Source organism: Natator depressus, chromosome 6, assembly GCF_965152275.1.
Source record: "Natator depressus isolate rNatDep1 chromosome 6, rNatDep2.hap1, whole genome shotgun sequence".
NCBI classification, from domain to species: domain Eukaryota; kingdom Metazoa; phylum Chordata; order Testudines; family Cheloniidae; genus Natator; species Natator depressus.
In genome coordinates, this window is record NC_134239.1 from 71,595,095 (window position 1) to 71,608,652 (window position 13,558).

The 13,558-nt window shown below is 48.6% G+C and overlaps 1 long non-coding RNA gene across 2 annotated transcripts in view; it reads left to right on the forward strand.

The window, feature by feature from the left end:
* The first annotated feature begins 888 nt into the window (after positions 1-888).
* The window catches only part of LOC141989258 (uncharacterized), a 59,150-nt gene continuing 46,480 nt past the window's right edge, over positions 889-13,558 (forward strand). The window contains exon 1 of one of the 2 annotated variants that reach the window (XR_012639950.1): positions 889-1,899. This is a non-coding gene — a long non-coding RNA (uncharacterized LOC141989258). The remainder of the gene's footprint in view (positions 1,900-13,558) is intronic. The other variant, XR_012639948.1, reaches the window with a different exon arrangement.

Sequence of the window (13,558 nt, forward strand, 5' to 3'; positions counted from 1 at the left end):
GGACAGATTGTTTAGCATGAGTAGTTAACATGTATTTCAGGGGACCATTCATCTTGTCTCTCTAATATCCTGGGATCAACGTGGCTACAACAATACTGCATATGGACTATTTGTCAAGGATCTTCTTTGTACAGTTGTTCTAAGCAGTAGGCAGTATTGAGTTGGGGGCGAGGGGTAGGGAAACTTAGCCAGGCACTAAAATCAAAGGCATGAAAAGTTCTTAGGTCTTTGGCGAGGTGCTCACTGTTACTACTTGCATACATGGGGACATGCTATAGTCATTGTGCTGCAGAGACTCCTTGGAAAGGGTCCCCTGTAGACCCAGGTTTGCACCTTATGATTTTGTTTTTATGGTAACTAGTGGTTCACATATTTCCTTCATTTCTAGTTAAATCTTTACCTTTTCTTAAATAAACCTACTTTTGTTTTATTATAAGTACTGACAAGTGCTGTGAGATTTACAGGAGTAGTGGCTTACAGTAAAACTGGTGAATTGGGGTACACTGCATGTTTGGGGGAGACAATCTGGGATTTCTGTGAATAGCCAGTGTCAGAGGTTGGATATCACAGGGGAATGATTCAAAGGGATTTGGGTGTGCCTATTGTTAAACTGCAAGGTGAAGACAGAGCTGGCATAGTCCAGAGGAGAGTGCTTGAACAGCTGAAAGGCTGGTGGTGGTAAGAAGCTGACACCCATGATCACGAGAAAGACTTCCTCTTGCTGGAGATGACAGTCCTGGGTACGTGGAGAACTATCGCGATCATCTCTAGTGTAACTCCACTGTAGTTAATAGAGATAAGCCAGTGATGATTTTGGGCCATGAGGAGCACATCCACAGACAGACTTTTCCCCTGGAACGTTTTCTGGGTCTATTGCCCTTAGTTAAAACTGATTTTCCAACATCTACTTGGAGAACAGTCTCTGTGGCCCAAATCCTGCAGTGGTCCTTAGTCAGAATTCTTATGGATTTTGCTGAATGTTCGAATGCATTTAGAAATGCAGAATTTGGCCTTGCATTTACTATTATGGATCTCAAGTAGATTTTAAGAATTTGAAAGGCTGAGGCATTTGTGGAACTTGTCAAAAACCTGTCTTGCTACATCACAGCTTTAGGAAGGAGTCAGACATGTACCAGGATTGATGTAATCCTTTTCTGATGTTGAAGAGGAATCCAGAAAGACATGTGAATGTTTCAAGCAATGGAGTTTGGGATGTTTGTGTTTGGTGGTTCAGATTTATGGTCCATGTCAATCAATTACCAAACCTTGGGCAAAGCACATCAACGCACCTTGCTTCATATCTCTGACAGCAGCATTGCACAATGATAGAGCTAAGTTAATATGACTGTTCTCTTTTAGCAGCCAGTGATAATTTTTGGAGGGGTGTGATTGAAGCCCACCTTATCCAACATATGCGCCCCTCCCCCCACCACAATTGTCTGTACTCTTGATTTGTTTTGTAGCTTGCTTGCCTCACATAGAGGCATAATAATTCCCGTAATAGGGGAATGGTAGATAAGAAGCTTATTGTTTGTTTACCAGACGGCCCTTTTAAATGTGTTGTTGGGTCGAAGGAACTCTTGCTGCCATTCTAACAGGGAATTCCATGGCAAGATTAGCAACAATGGGGCCCTTCCAAAATAAAGATCTGATGCCCAGGCAGCAAGAAGTTCTGAGATTCCAACTTCACAGCTTGGTTAAAAGCTATGTTTACCTTGTTATCCTTTGCTTTTCTCATCAAGAATTGCTCCTGCTAGAGAGACTGCAGCATCAGCCATTCGGCAAGAGCATCCCTGATACCTCCTTGCATCGGGTCCAAGCTGCAGCAGCAACATCCTTTAGCTGCAGGCAGAAAACAGACTCCCTTCAGAGCAGTGCTTCCCACTTCAAAGTTCTCAGGTAAGAGAGCCACTGTGGCATTATAAAGCCCTTCCTCATCCCTGAAGTTGAAGGAATCACTCCCTGGATGTTCCCCCTTCCTGCCAGTCTGGAGATGGCAAAACTGAGATTCTAACTCTGATCCTCCTGCTCAGCATGTTGTCTTAGCACTGGCCACACTAGACCTGCTCAGGTGTTGGCTGTGCTGGTGTGTGTTTGACCTGAACAGTCTCTAGAAGTGCTAAAGCTCTATTGGCAAGGCACCCTAGTGTCTTTTTATAGACAACCAGAAGAATGAATCTTTCAGATGCCATTTATTTTCACATTTAGAATTTAGTGAAATCATCATGTGATGTGGAGGAAACCCTTTTTGCTGTTACATTGAGGAAGCTCTACTCAGCGAGCCTCCTTGAGTTGGAGAAGGCTGCAATGGGACTAAAGCCTCTTTGAAAGAGGAAGGCTGCTGGTCCTCAGATAATACTGAAACTGATTTAGGTTATGTGTCCAGCCTCGCAGGTTGTGAAGCTGCATTGTTCCATCATGCTGTGAACAGACATTTGTGTCTGCATGGGAGATGCTCAAAGGTCTGCTCAATTTCGCTGACAGATAAAGCATTGTTCTCAAATAACTGATAATGAGGAGGAGACTGGACAGTACAATATTATCTTAGGTAATATATTGATCTGAGAACTGGGATAGATGGACAATAAGTAAAAAGTGATTATGTCACTTGTTGTAATGCAAGTGGCCTGGACAGTCCCATAGGCTTTGCTGTTTCACATATTTTCATGGGATGTAGGAGGGGAGGACTCACCACAGGGTCTGTGGTGAGTCAGAGGAGTAAGAAGTAGTGCTACCATGTCGTTTATCTGGTAATTGTTCCATATCAAAGTAAATAAGGATCACTGCTTCAGGGTGGCAGACACAATAGGATCTCTGTCTAGCTTTTTCAGAGAGGTGAGCACCCAAAGTGCTATTTGGTATGTAGCTCAGTGTTTTCCATTGTGGGGGTAGGCCCTCCTGGGAGCATGGGGTATCAGACTAGTTTAGAAGAGTAGGAGCAGAGGAGAAATCAATGTGAACGGGTAAAGCTGTAGGATTCCAGATCCAACATGCTCACCAAACGAGCTATGGTGTCTGCAGGTAAAGCAGCAGGTGGCTCCTTTTAAAACTATCTAGCTTTCCTCCCTGCTTTTGTTGAGGTTTCTTAGGGCTTGTCTTCACTAAAAAAGGTGTGTTATTTACCTCATCTTAACCAGCCTCTGTGAGCTACTGTGTGGTAAAACCAAAGTGAAGACCATGCACTTCAGTTTTACCAGGAGGTAAACTCACCAAAGTCAACTCCAGGAGGTTGTACAGGACTGTTTATCTAATGATACAACAAAGGTGTCTGGCCTTCAGTGTTTTTTTTACCTCAGCATAGTTCACGCATGGTAGTTACCCTGAGGTTAAAAAAAAGCACCTTTTTAGCAGTGACGACAAGCCCTAAAGTAGCTGGCTATAGAAGCAGCTCACAAGTGTGGTGGCTGCAGGCTCAGGCAGGACCCACCAACCCAAGCATCTTATTATGTTGCTTCCTGGGGAATGGGGAGAGGAGCTGAAGCTACCAGAGAGGACGAGGAGAAGTCACCAAAAACATGGGGGGAAGAGAGGGGAGGAGAAAGAGACAGACAAAGACATGTGAGGGAGCGGAAAGAGAGACAGCCAGGACTTGATACAAGGCGCCATGAAGAGGGATCATTCACACTCCGAACTATCCTAAGACTGCAGTGGTGCCAGTTCACATATTTTTTGTGGGGGTAGGGGCCTGCTAATTCATGTCCAGACTCCCTCCAGTACCCTTCCCCCTGCTCCTGTGCAGGGACCTTGTTCCAGTCCCTGTTCATCCCCCATCTTCCTCCCGCAGGGCCCCTGGGTCTCCCTCGGCCGGAGAGCATCCCCTGTCTTATACCCACACAGTGCACAAGCCAGTGCGGCCAGGAGTCAAGTTCTCAGCAACTCGCCTGTGCTCTGCCATACAGGAACAGGCTCCCCAACACCATTTGGCCTGGCCGCCCCTCCATGTGGGGAGAGCAGCAGTTGGGCCAAATTTGAATGGTACTGTGACCCCATGACCCAGGTCACACTGACACTTTCTGCACCTTGGCCCGGGTGCCCCTCCGTCTGTACAGGGGGCTGTCTGAGTCAGATTTCACTGGTGGTGTGACCACGCAGCTAGAGTGAGGCTCAGGACTGATTTAGTATGGGGCCATTGCTTAAAAGTGGTTGGGCCCTGCCCCCTTCCCCTCTCCCCCCATCTCCATTCAGTGGCCTATGGAATTTTGAGCAAGTGCAAAAACCTTGGGGGGGGGGAGTGTTTGCTCCCCCATACTACCCCAGCCTCCCCTAATTGGTGCCACTGCCTAAGAGGGCTCCAGCAAATCAAGGTTGGGAGCAACTGCACTAGGTAGCTATTCGCCAACTGTTTTGCAACTTCATTAAGGCCCAAATTTTCAAAAATGGCCACTGATTTGGGGTGCCCTGAGGATCAAGCCAGACGTGGCTCAGGTTAGAAGTGCTGAGCCATCCACAAGTTCAATTGAAGTCGGTGGCAGTGGTGAGTGCTCAGCAACTCTGAAAAGTAGAACCCACGCTTCTTCGGCTGAGCAGTCAAAACTCAATGGACACTTCTGAAAAATGTTAGCCTCAGCCAACAACTCCAAAAAGGGAGTTAACACCACATCATGTGGTTTCATTGTTTCCTCAGTGTTCTGGGGCTTTGGCATGTGGACTTCAAGCCAACAACCAGGCTAACTGCTTATTTAATATAAATGTTCTGTTACAATGTAATGTAAATACAAGTGTTTTGTTTTGTTTTTTGCCATTTGTAGTTCTGCTGTCATCACACAGCAGTGCAAATGACAAGAGATCTTAAAGGTCCTAGAACAGTTAGTTTGTGTATTTTCCTCTCCTATTTTTCCTTACGTAAAGGCAGTGAGATGAAAGAACGCATATTGGAGCAGTCAGGTTTAAATTAAACAGCTGTCTTGAAGAAAGCTCCCTGTGGGCCTTTTATAGTGTCTGTTCCAAGTTAATAGCTATCAGTTTATTCAAAGAAAGTAGCTACTGTATAGAAACGGCTATCCCTGAAAACAAAATCTACTAGCAAACTTTAACAGGAAAAAACTCAGACCTGTAGCGCTTACTCAGGCCAAACTGCTATTGAAGCCAATGGGAGCTTTGCCTACAATTAGGGCCCAGAGTCTGATGAACACCGATTAGTCCTGAGAGCCAGAGCTTTCCAGTGATCAATGAAAAATAGAAGTTCTACAACGTTTTTCAATTTTGACATGCTTTGAGTATTAACTAAGAACCAGAGCTAAGAGAGTTCCTGAGCGAGCTGCATTGGTGAAGGAGAAAATAATCTCTCTTTTTCTTTTTTCTTTTCACTCTCTCTCTCTCTCTCGTACATTGTAGTGACTTTAGGATTTGATCCTGGATCACTGGAGACAACAGGGTTTGTTGTTGGCATCAGAAGATGCTGGGCCCATCCCTAAGTGATCAGTGTAACTCCATGGATGTATGTGGAACTACACTGATTTACACCAGCTGAAGAGCTGACCCAGAGAATATTCAAAATCCTAATTACAAGATCTGTTTTTAAGTATATTTTTCCATCTGTCCACACTAAGTATATGTCTTGACTTGTGGGTTTTTGTTGTATTTGTGGCAGTGTTCCTGACTCTTTTTTTAATCTACATTTGCTGGGTGTTTGTTTGAGGCTGGATGCCAGGATGATCTGAGGAGTGTTGCTATTCATGCTCCACTGGAAGTGTAATTCTTTTACACAGTGTTTGTTTATTGAAAGAATATTTATCATCACAACATCGGGACAAGTCTGAGCAGTTCTTTCATTCTACACCTGCTAGCTCTCACTTTGAAAGCATCGCTGCCAAGTGCTCGTAGGTTCAAACTTTGCATTTTAAAAAATTAAACACAGAAAGGGAATGGGGGGTAGGAAGGGAAGTCAGAATCTAATAGGATATAAATATTTCTCTGAAATATAACAAAAATCCATGAAGCTCTTTGTTTTCCTTTAAACATTCTCTTGCAGTACTGGAAACACAACAGCATTGTGCTAAGCAAGCACACCCGAACAGAGTGAAACTGACTAGCCTCCATTTCTGAGTGAAAAGCAAAAATAAAACCAGAGAGCTTGAATGGTAGAAAGCAAATCTGTTTTGCAGGAATTATTTTAAGTGGAATAATTGAAGGTGCTATTAACAGTAGAGGGAAGGAATTTCTTTAACTATATGATTTTTTTCTTTACTCTGTCCCTTTAAATATATTTAAGACATGCAGCTCAGACCCAGGTGGGTCTGGCAGGCTTGGCGTCAGGTGGCTAGCCTGAGCTCAGAGCCCTTGCAGCAACATCCAAATTGCTATTTTTAGCATACTAGCTTGAGCTGCACTGATGTGAGTCCAACTACCTGTGCTGGAAACCTCACCCCTAGCTGTAGTGTAGACATACCCTAAGTGCCTTACATCACTTGTGAAATTGGGACTAAGACTCCAAAGTCATGTAGGTGCTTTTGAGGAACCTAAATAAGTGACCTTATTTTCAAAAATGCTGAGTGCCTACCATCTGCAATTGACCTCAAAGGGTGCTGTTGGGTGCTCAGCATTTCAGAAAAACAGGCTTATTTAAATGCCTAAATTTGAGTTTAAGATCTTAACTTTGGGCTCCTATCTTTAAAATCTTGGTTTCAGTAACTTAACCGCTTAACACTGTAGCAGCATGAGAAGAAAAACATGAAAGACTTTTAAAAGTATCAGTGCACCAAAATTTCTCCTCCATATCCTTATTAGGTGGAAATGCAGAATGAGTGACATCCTCCGTAAAATGAGGGCAGTGCCTTAATAGTCTTCGAGTGCCTGCTCATGTCAGTTCCATTCTGGGTGTGTGAGTGCCCACGTGCACAGTCGCTGGAGATTTTTGCCTTAGCAGTATCCATAGGGTCGGCTGTGGCGCCCTCTGGAGGGCTGCGCTCATGCATTGATATATTAGGTGCTGCCGGCCCTGCACCCTCTCAGTTCCTTCTTATCGCCTGTGGCGGTTGGTCGGAGCATCTCTTTCCCTTGCCTAGCAAGTGGTTAGCGGTTTCTCCTTCACTTTGTGTTTTAGTGCTTTGTAAATAGTTCTGTTGACAGTTGTTAGCTAGTGAAGTAGTTAAGAACTGTAGTTAGTAAGTTAGGGTCCTGGCAGGGACTTTGCCCCAGGTGGGGCATGCCCTGGTCACTGGTTTTAAGCCCTGTGCTGAGTATGATCTATGCCTGTTAGTGACCCCCATAGCAGCTGCCTGAAGTACTTGCGGGAATCACATGTAAAAGAAAAGTGTAACATCTGTAAGAACTATCATCCCAGAACACAGAAGGAGCACGACATCTGTTTGAGGGCCCTCCTCATGAAGTCTGCTCTCCTCCCAGCCTCGGAGCCGTCCTGACTGGACTCGGCTCCCAGTATTTCGGCCTCGGTGCGCAGTGCACTCCTGGCACTAGGGTCTACCCGGCACGGCTCCCCTTCGCCGATGCCCAAGAAGAAATAGAAGAGGTGTGACCCAGCACTGAGCAAGAAAGACCAAGGGGCATCTAGTAAAGGACCTTGTTTGGGCCGCAGCTCGCCCACACCGGAACCACATGGGGGTGTCTCCCCTATGGGGCCTTCTAGCCGCCAGAGGGATCCGCCACCAACTCCAGGGAGCGGTAGGGGTCCCAGACTCCTGGCGGAGCCACCGCCCTCCCGGCGCCCAGAAAGCAAAGGACTCTTCTAGCGCAGCCGGCACTGTATGTGGCCATGGTCCTGGCAAAGGCTCCGTACAAGGGCAAGCCATCTGTAGCATCCTCCCAGAGGGCGAGCAAATGCCGCCAGGCCCCGGAGCCGAAACAGCAATCTCCGTCTCCGCGCCCTAGATCTCTGTGTCAGTCCAGGTGGCTGGTTCACCACTTCGGATCACCAGCACTGTGCTCCCGGTCTCCACCTTCTTGACAAGTTTCTCCCAGAGAGAGACGCTGGTCACCGTATGGCCAACACATGTCGTCCTCCCGCCAACCATCTTCATGACATAGGTCACCGGCACTTAGACCATGGGAACATTCCCCAACATGGTACCAATCCCCTCGCTCCTGGCACCAATCCGCTTATTCAGGGCACCGTTCACTCACGGCGAAGCTTAGCTGCCAGACTCAGCTGTCGACGGCCCCACTGCGGTCACCAGAAGGGGATTCCTTCAGCACAGAAAGGGGGTTCAGCCCCTCACCAAGGCAGCAACTGGGCACCTGAGGCTGCATCCACCTCCACGATGCCATCATGGCAGCAGGGCTAGTGGCTGGTGCAATGGCCCTACTGGAGTGCCTGGGGCGTGCCGGTTATGCCGATGCCTCCTTGCACCAGTCATCAGTAGCCACTTCAGAAAAGCAACAGATAGCACCGGGCTTGGTGCGCAAAGCGCAATTGGACGCTGGGGTGGAGGAGCAAGTACCCACCCCGAAACCTCCTCCTCCCATGGGGAATGAAGCCCCGAGGCCTATCCCAGGTGGTCCAGGCATCCTCATCCTCTTCAGATGAGGCTGTTGCAGGGCCCTTTCACGCTAGTCCACTGGACAATTTTAAGGAGCATCAAGCCCTGCTCCGACAGGTGGCCATGAACTTAGGCCTGGAGGTGGTGGAGAAATCGGACACCTTCGTTTAATGTGCTCTCCCCATCAACCCCCGCATGTGTTGCATTTCTGGTGCCTGATGGGGTCCTAAAAATTGCAAAGCCTCTGGCAAACCCCATCCTCAATCCCACCCACCTCCAGTTGGGTTGAAAAGAAGTATTTTGTCCCAGCCAAGGGGTTTGAATACTTGTACACCCACCATCCCCTGGGGTAGTTGGTCATTTCCACAGCCAATGAGAAAGATAGACGGGCAGTCTAGTTCTACTCGGCCCACAAATTTGGGACCCTTGTTGAGGAGGCTACTACAGCGGCATCATGCTCCTCCAAATGGTGTGGGACGCAGCTGATTCGGTGGCCAGAGTGGTCGCTTCAGCTATGGTCATGAGGCACAGTTCTTGGCTTCTGGGCCTCTCCCAGGAGATGCAGTCCTCAGTCCACGACCTCCTGTTTGATGGGGTTAGACTCTTTGCTGAGCAGACCGGTGTGAGGCTGCATGGGCTGTAGGACACTCAGGCCACCCTCCGCTCGCCGAGTCTGCATACACCGCAATTGACAAGGAAGCAGTTCCGGCTGCCCCCAGTGCCCAGGCCTTGGCAACCTCACCAGGTCTGCAAGGAGAAGGGATAGGTACACGAGTTTTAGTCATCACCGCCCTTCCTCCTCTCGCTCACCCGCGTAACACGGAGGCCAGAAGCTCTCCTTTTGAGGGTGCAATCGAGAGTAATGCCCCAGTCAACTCCCCGGATCCACCTCATTCTTTCCTCAGCCATCTTTGTCCCTGCTGTTCAGCCTGGTCTCAGGTCACCTCGTACCGTTGGGTGCTGGAAATTGTATCTCTGGGGTACAACCTGCAATTCTCGGCCACCCCCATGCCACCCCTCTTCACTGTCCCTCTTCAGGGACCCTTCCCATGAGCAACTCCTCGTTCAAGAGGTAGATAACCTCCTGCAGTTGGGGGCAGTGGAGGAGGTCCCTCGGGAAATGAGGGGGAAAGGGTTCTACTCCTGCTATTTTCTAATCCTGAAAGAATAAGGGGGTCTAAGACCCATTCTGGACCTGCGGGTGACGCAACAAATATCTCAAAAAGTTGAAGTTCCGCGTGGTCTCCCTGGCCTCCATCATTCCCTCCCTGGATCCAGGAGACTGGTATGCCACTCTCGACTTGAAAGACGCTTATTTTCATATTTCCATCTTCCAAGGACACAGACGGTTTTTCCATTTTTTGGTGGGCCAGCATCATTTCCAATTCATGGCATTTGTTGGCCCTGCGGGTATTCACAAAAGGAATGGCCCTGGTCACCGCTTACCTGAGACGTCAAGGGGTCTATGTCTATACTTATCTTGACAAGTGGCTCATCAAGGGCAGATTGCGGGATCAAGTGCAGAGGTGTCTCGATCTGGTGCGTTCTACCTGTCAATACCTGGGCCTATTAGTAAACAAAAAGAAATCGACCCTCATACCAGTGCAATGAATAGAGTTCATAGGGCGGTCCTCAACTCCACACGGGCCAGAGCCTTCCATCCGGAGGCTCATTTCCAAGCCATGTCGGACTTGATCTCCCATTTAAGGGGCCACCCACTCATTACAGCCTGCACCTGCCTAAGGTTGTTAGGTCACGTGGCATCTTGTACTTATGTGGTCCATCATGCCTGGCTCCATCTCCGGCCGTTGCAAGCGTAGCTGACATCAGTCTACACCCCTAACAGGCACGATCTAGACCTGGTAATCAGGGTGCCGGACCAAATCCGGTTGTCACTGGAATGGTGGTTGGACCCCGAATCAGTGTTGGAGGGGGTTCCCTTCGTGTCCCCGTCGTTGACCCTGGTTTCCGTTGCATCGGACCTGGGCTGAGGAGCCCACTTGGGCAAGTTCAGTACGCAAGGCCGTTGATCGTGGGACGGTCACTTCCTCCACATAAATGTCAGGGAGCTCAGAGCCGTTCATTTGGCCTGCCAGGCTTTCCAGTCCCACTTGAAGGGCAAGGTGGTACAAGTCCTGTCGGACAAGCAAGGCGGAGCTAGGTCAACAGCCCTTTGCCAGGAAGCTCTCTGGCTCTGGGACTTCTGTGTGCAGCATGCCATTCTTCTCATGGCCATGCACCTGCTGGGCATCAGGAATGTATTAGCAGATCGCCTCAGCAGAACCTTCTCGTCTCACCCCGAGTGGACTCTCCATCCCGAGGTGGTCAGCGTGATCTTCCAAAGGTGGGGAACTCCCCAGGTGGACTTGTTTGAAACTTGTCAGAACAGGAAATGCCACGTGTTCTCAATTCGGGATATTGGCAGAGGCTTCCTGTCAGACGCTGCCTTATTCCTGTGGTTGGGGGCTTTGATGTATGCCTTCCCACCAGTGCTGATAATCCACAGTCCTCATGAAGATAAAATAGGATAGGGTGAAGCTAATAGCCCCGGCTTGGCCTTGCCAGCACTGGTTCGGCATGCTGCTGGATCTCTCATTGGCAGCCCCACAACAGCTGCTCCTCTGGCTGGATCTGCTGTTCCAGAACCACCAGAACCTTCTGCACCCAAACCTGGCAGCGCTGCACCTGACGGCTTGCCTGCTGCATGGTTAAATGCCAAAGAGCAGGAGTGCTCGGCCCGTGTCCAGCAGGTACCGTTGGGCAGCAGGAAGCCCTCTACCAGGGCAACCTATGTGGCCAAATGGAAACGGTTCACGTGCTGGGCCTTGGACCAGGGTATTGGGCCTGAGCGGGCCTAGCTGCGGTCAATCCTGGACCAGCTTCTACATCTTGCTGATCTTAAACACACTTGCTGATCTTAAACACAAAAAAGAAGCTTACAAGAAGTGGAAGATTGGACAAATGACCAGGGAAGAGTATAAAAATATTGCTCGGGCATGCAGAAGTGAAATCAGGAAGGCCAAATCACACCTGGAGTTGCAGCTAGCAAGAGATGTTAAGAGTAACAAGAAGGGTTTCTTCAGGTATGTTAGCAACAAGAAGAAAGTCAAGGAAAGTGTGGGCCCCTTAGCGAATGAGGGAGGCAACCTAGTGACAGAGGATGTGGAAAAAGCTAATGTACTCAATGCTTTTTTTGCCTCTGTCTTCACGAACAAGGTCAGCTCCCAGATTGCTGCACTGGGCAGCACAGCATGGGGAGGAGGTGACTAGCCCTCTGTGGAGAAAGAAGTGGTTCGGGACTATTTTAGAAAAGCTGGACAAGCACAAGTCCATGGGGCCGGATGCGCTGCACCCGAGGGTGCTAAAGGAGTTGGCGGATGTGATTGCAGAGCCATTAGCCATTATCTTTGAAAACTCATAGCGATCAGGGGAAGTCCCGGACAACTGGAAAAAGGCTCATGTAGTGTCCATCTTTAAAAAAGGGAAGAAGGAGGATCCTGGGAACTACAGGCCAGTCAGCCTCACCTCAGTCCCTGGAAAAATCATGGAGCAGGTCCTCAAGGAATCAATTCTGAAGCACTTAGAGGAGAGGAAAGTGATCAGGAACAGTCAGCATGGATTCACCAAGGGCAAGTCATGCCTGACTAATCTAATTGCCTTCTATGACGAGATAACTGGCTCTGTGGATGAGGGGAAAGCAGTGGACGTGTTGTTCCTTGACTTTAGCAAAGCTTTTGACACGGTCTCCCACAGTATTGTTGCCAGCAAGTTAAAGAAGTATGGGCTGGATGAATGGATGATAAGGTGGATAGAAAGTTGGCTAGATTGTCGGGCTCAGCGGGTAGTGATCAATGGCTCCATGTCTAGTTGGCAGTCGGTATCAAGTGGAGTGCCCCAAAGGTCGGTCCTGGGGCCGGTTTTGTTCAATATCTTCATAAATGATCTGGAGGATGGTGTGGATTGCACCCTCAGCAAGTTTGCAGATGACACTAAACTGGGAGGAGAGGTAGATACGCTGGAGGGTAGGGATAGGATACAGAGGGCCCTACACAAATTAGAGGATTGAAAGAAATCTGATGAGGTTCAACAAGGACAAGTGCAGAGTCCTGCGCTTAGGACAGAAGAATCCCATGCACCGTTACAGACTAGGGACCGAATGGCTAGGCAGCAGTTCTGCAGAAAAAGACCTAGGGGTTACAGTGGACGAGAAGCTGGATATGAGTCAACAGTGTGCTGTTGTTGCCAAGAGGGCCAATGGCATTTTGGGATCTATAAGTAGGGGCATTGCCAGCAGATCGAGGGACGTGATTGTTCCCCTCTATTCGACATTGGTGAGGCCTCATCTGGAGTACTGTGTCCAGTTTTGGGCCCCACACTACAAGAAGGATGTGGAAAAATTGGAAAGAGTCCAGCGGAGGGCAACAAAAATGATTAGGGGACCGGAACACATGACTTATGAGGAGAGGCTGAGGGAACTGGGATTGTTTAGTCTGCGGAAGAGAAGAATGAGGGGGGATTTGATAGCTGCTTTCAACTACCTGAAAGGGGGTTCCAAAGAGGATGGATCTAGACTGTTCTCAGTGGTAGGAGATGACAGAACAAGGAGTAATGGTCTCAAGTTGCAGTGGGGGAGGTTTAGGTTGGATATTAGGAAAAACTTTTTCACTAGGAGGGTGGTGAAGCACTGGAATGCTTTACCTAGGGAGGTGGTGGAATCTTCTTCCTTAGAAGTTTTTAAGGTCAGGCTTGACAAAGCCCTGGCTGGGATGATTTAGTTGGGGATTGGTCCTGCTTTGAGCAGGGGGTTGGACTAGATGACCTCCTGAGGTCCCTTCCAACCCTGATATTCTATGATTCTATGATCGTAAGCTCCAGGGCTTGTCCCTTTCATTAATTAAGGCCCTGTTGGCCATTATATCAGCCTTTCACCCTCCAGTCCAGGGCAAGTTGGTCTTTGCTCACGACATGACAGTCTGGTTCTTGAAGGGTCTGGAGTGACTCATTTCCATGTCTAGGACCCTCCTTGGGACCTGAATCTAGTGCTGACATGGCTCATGGGGGCCCCCTTTGAGCCATTGGCTTTCTGTTTCCTTCTTCTGCTCTCCTGGAAGGTGTCATTGCTG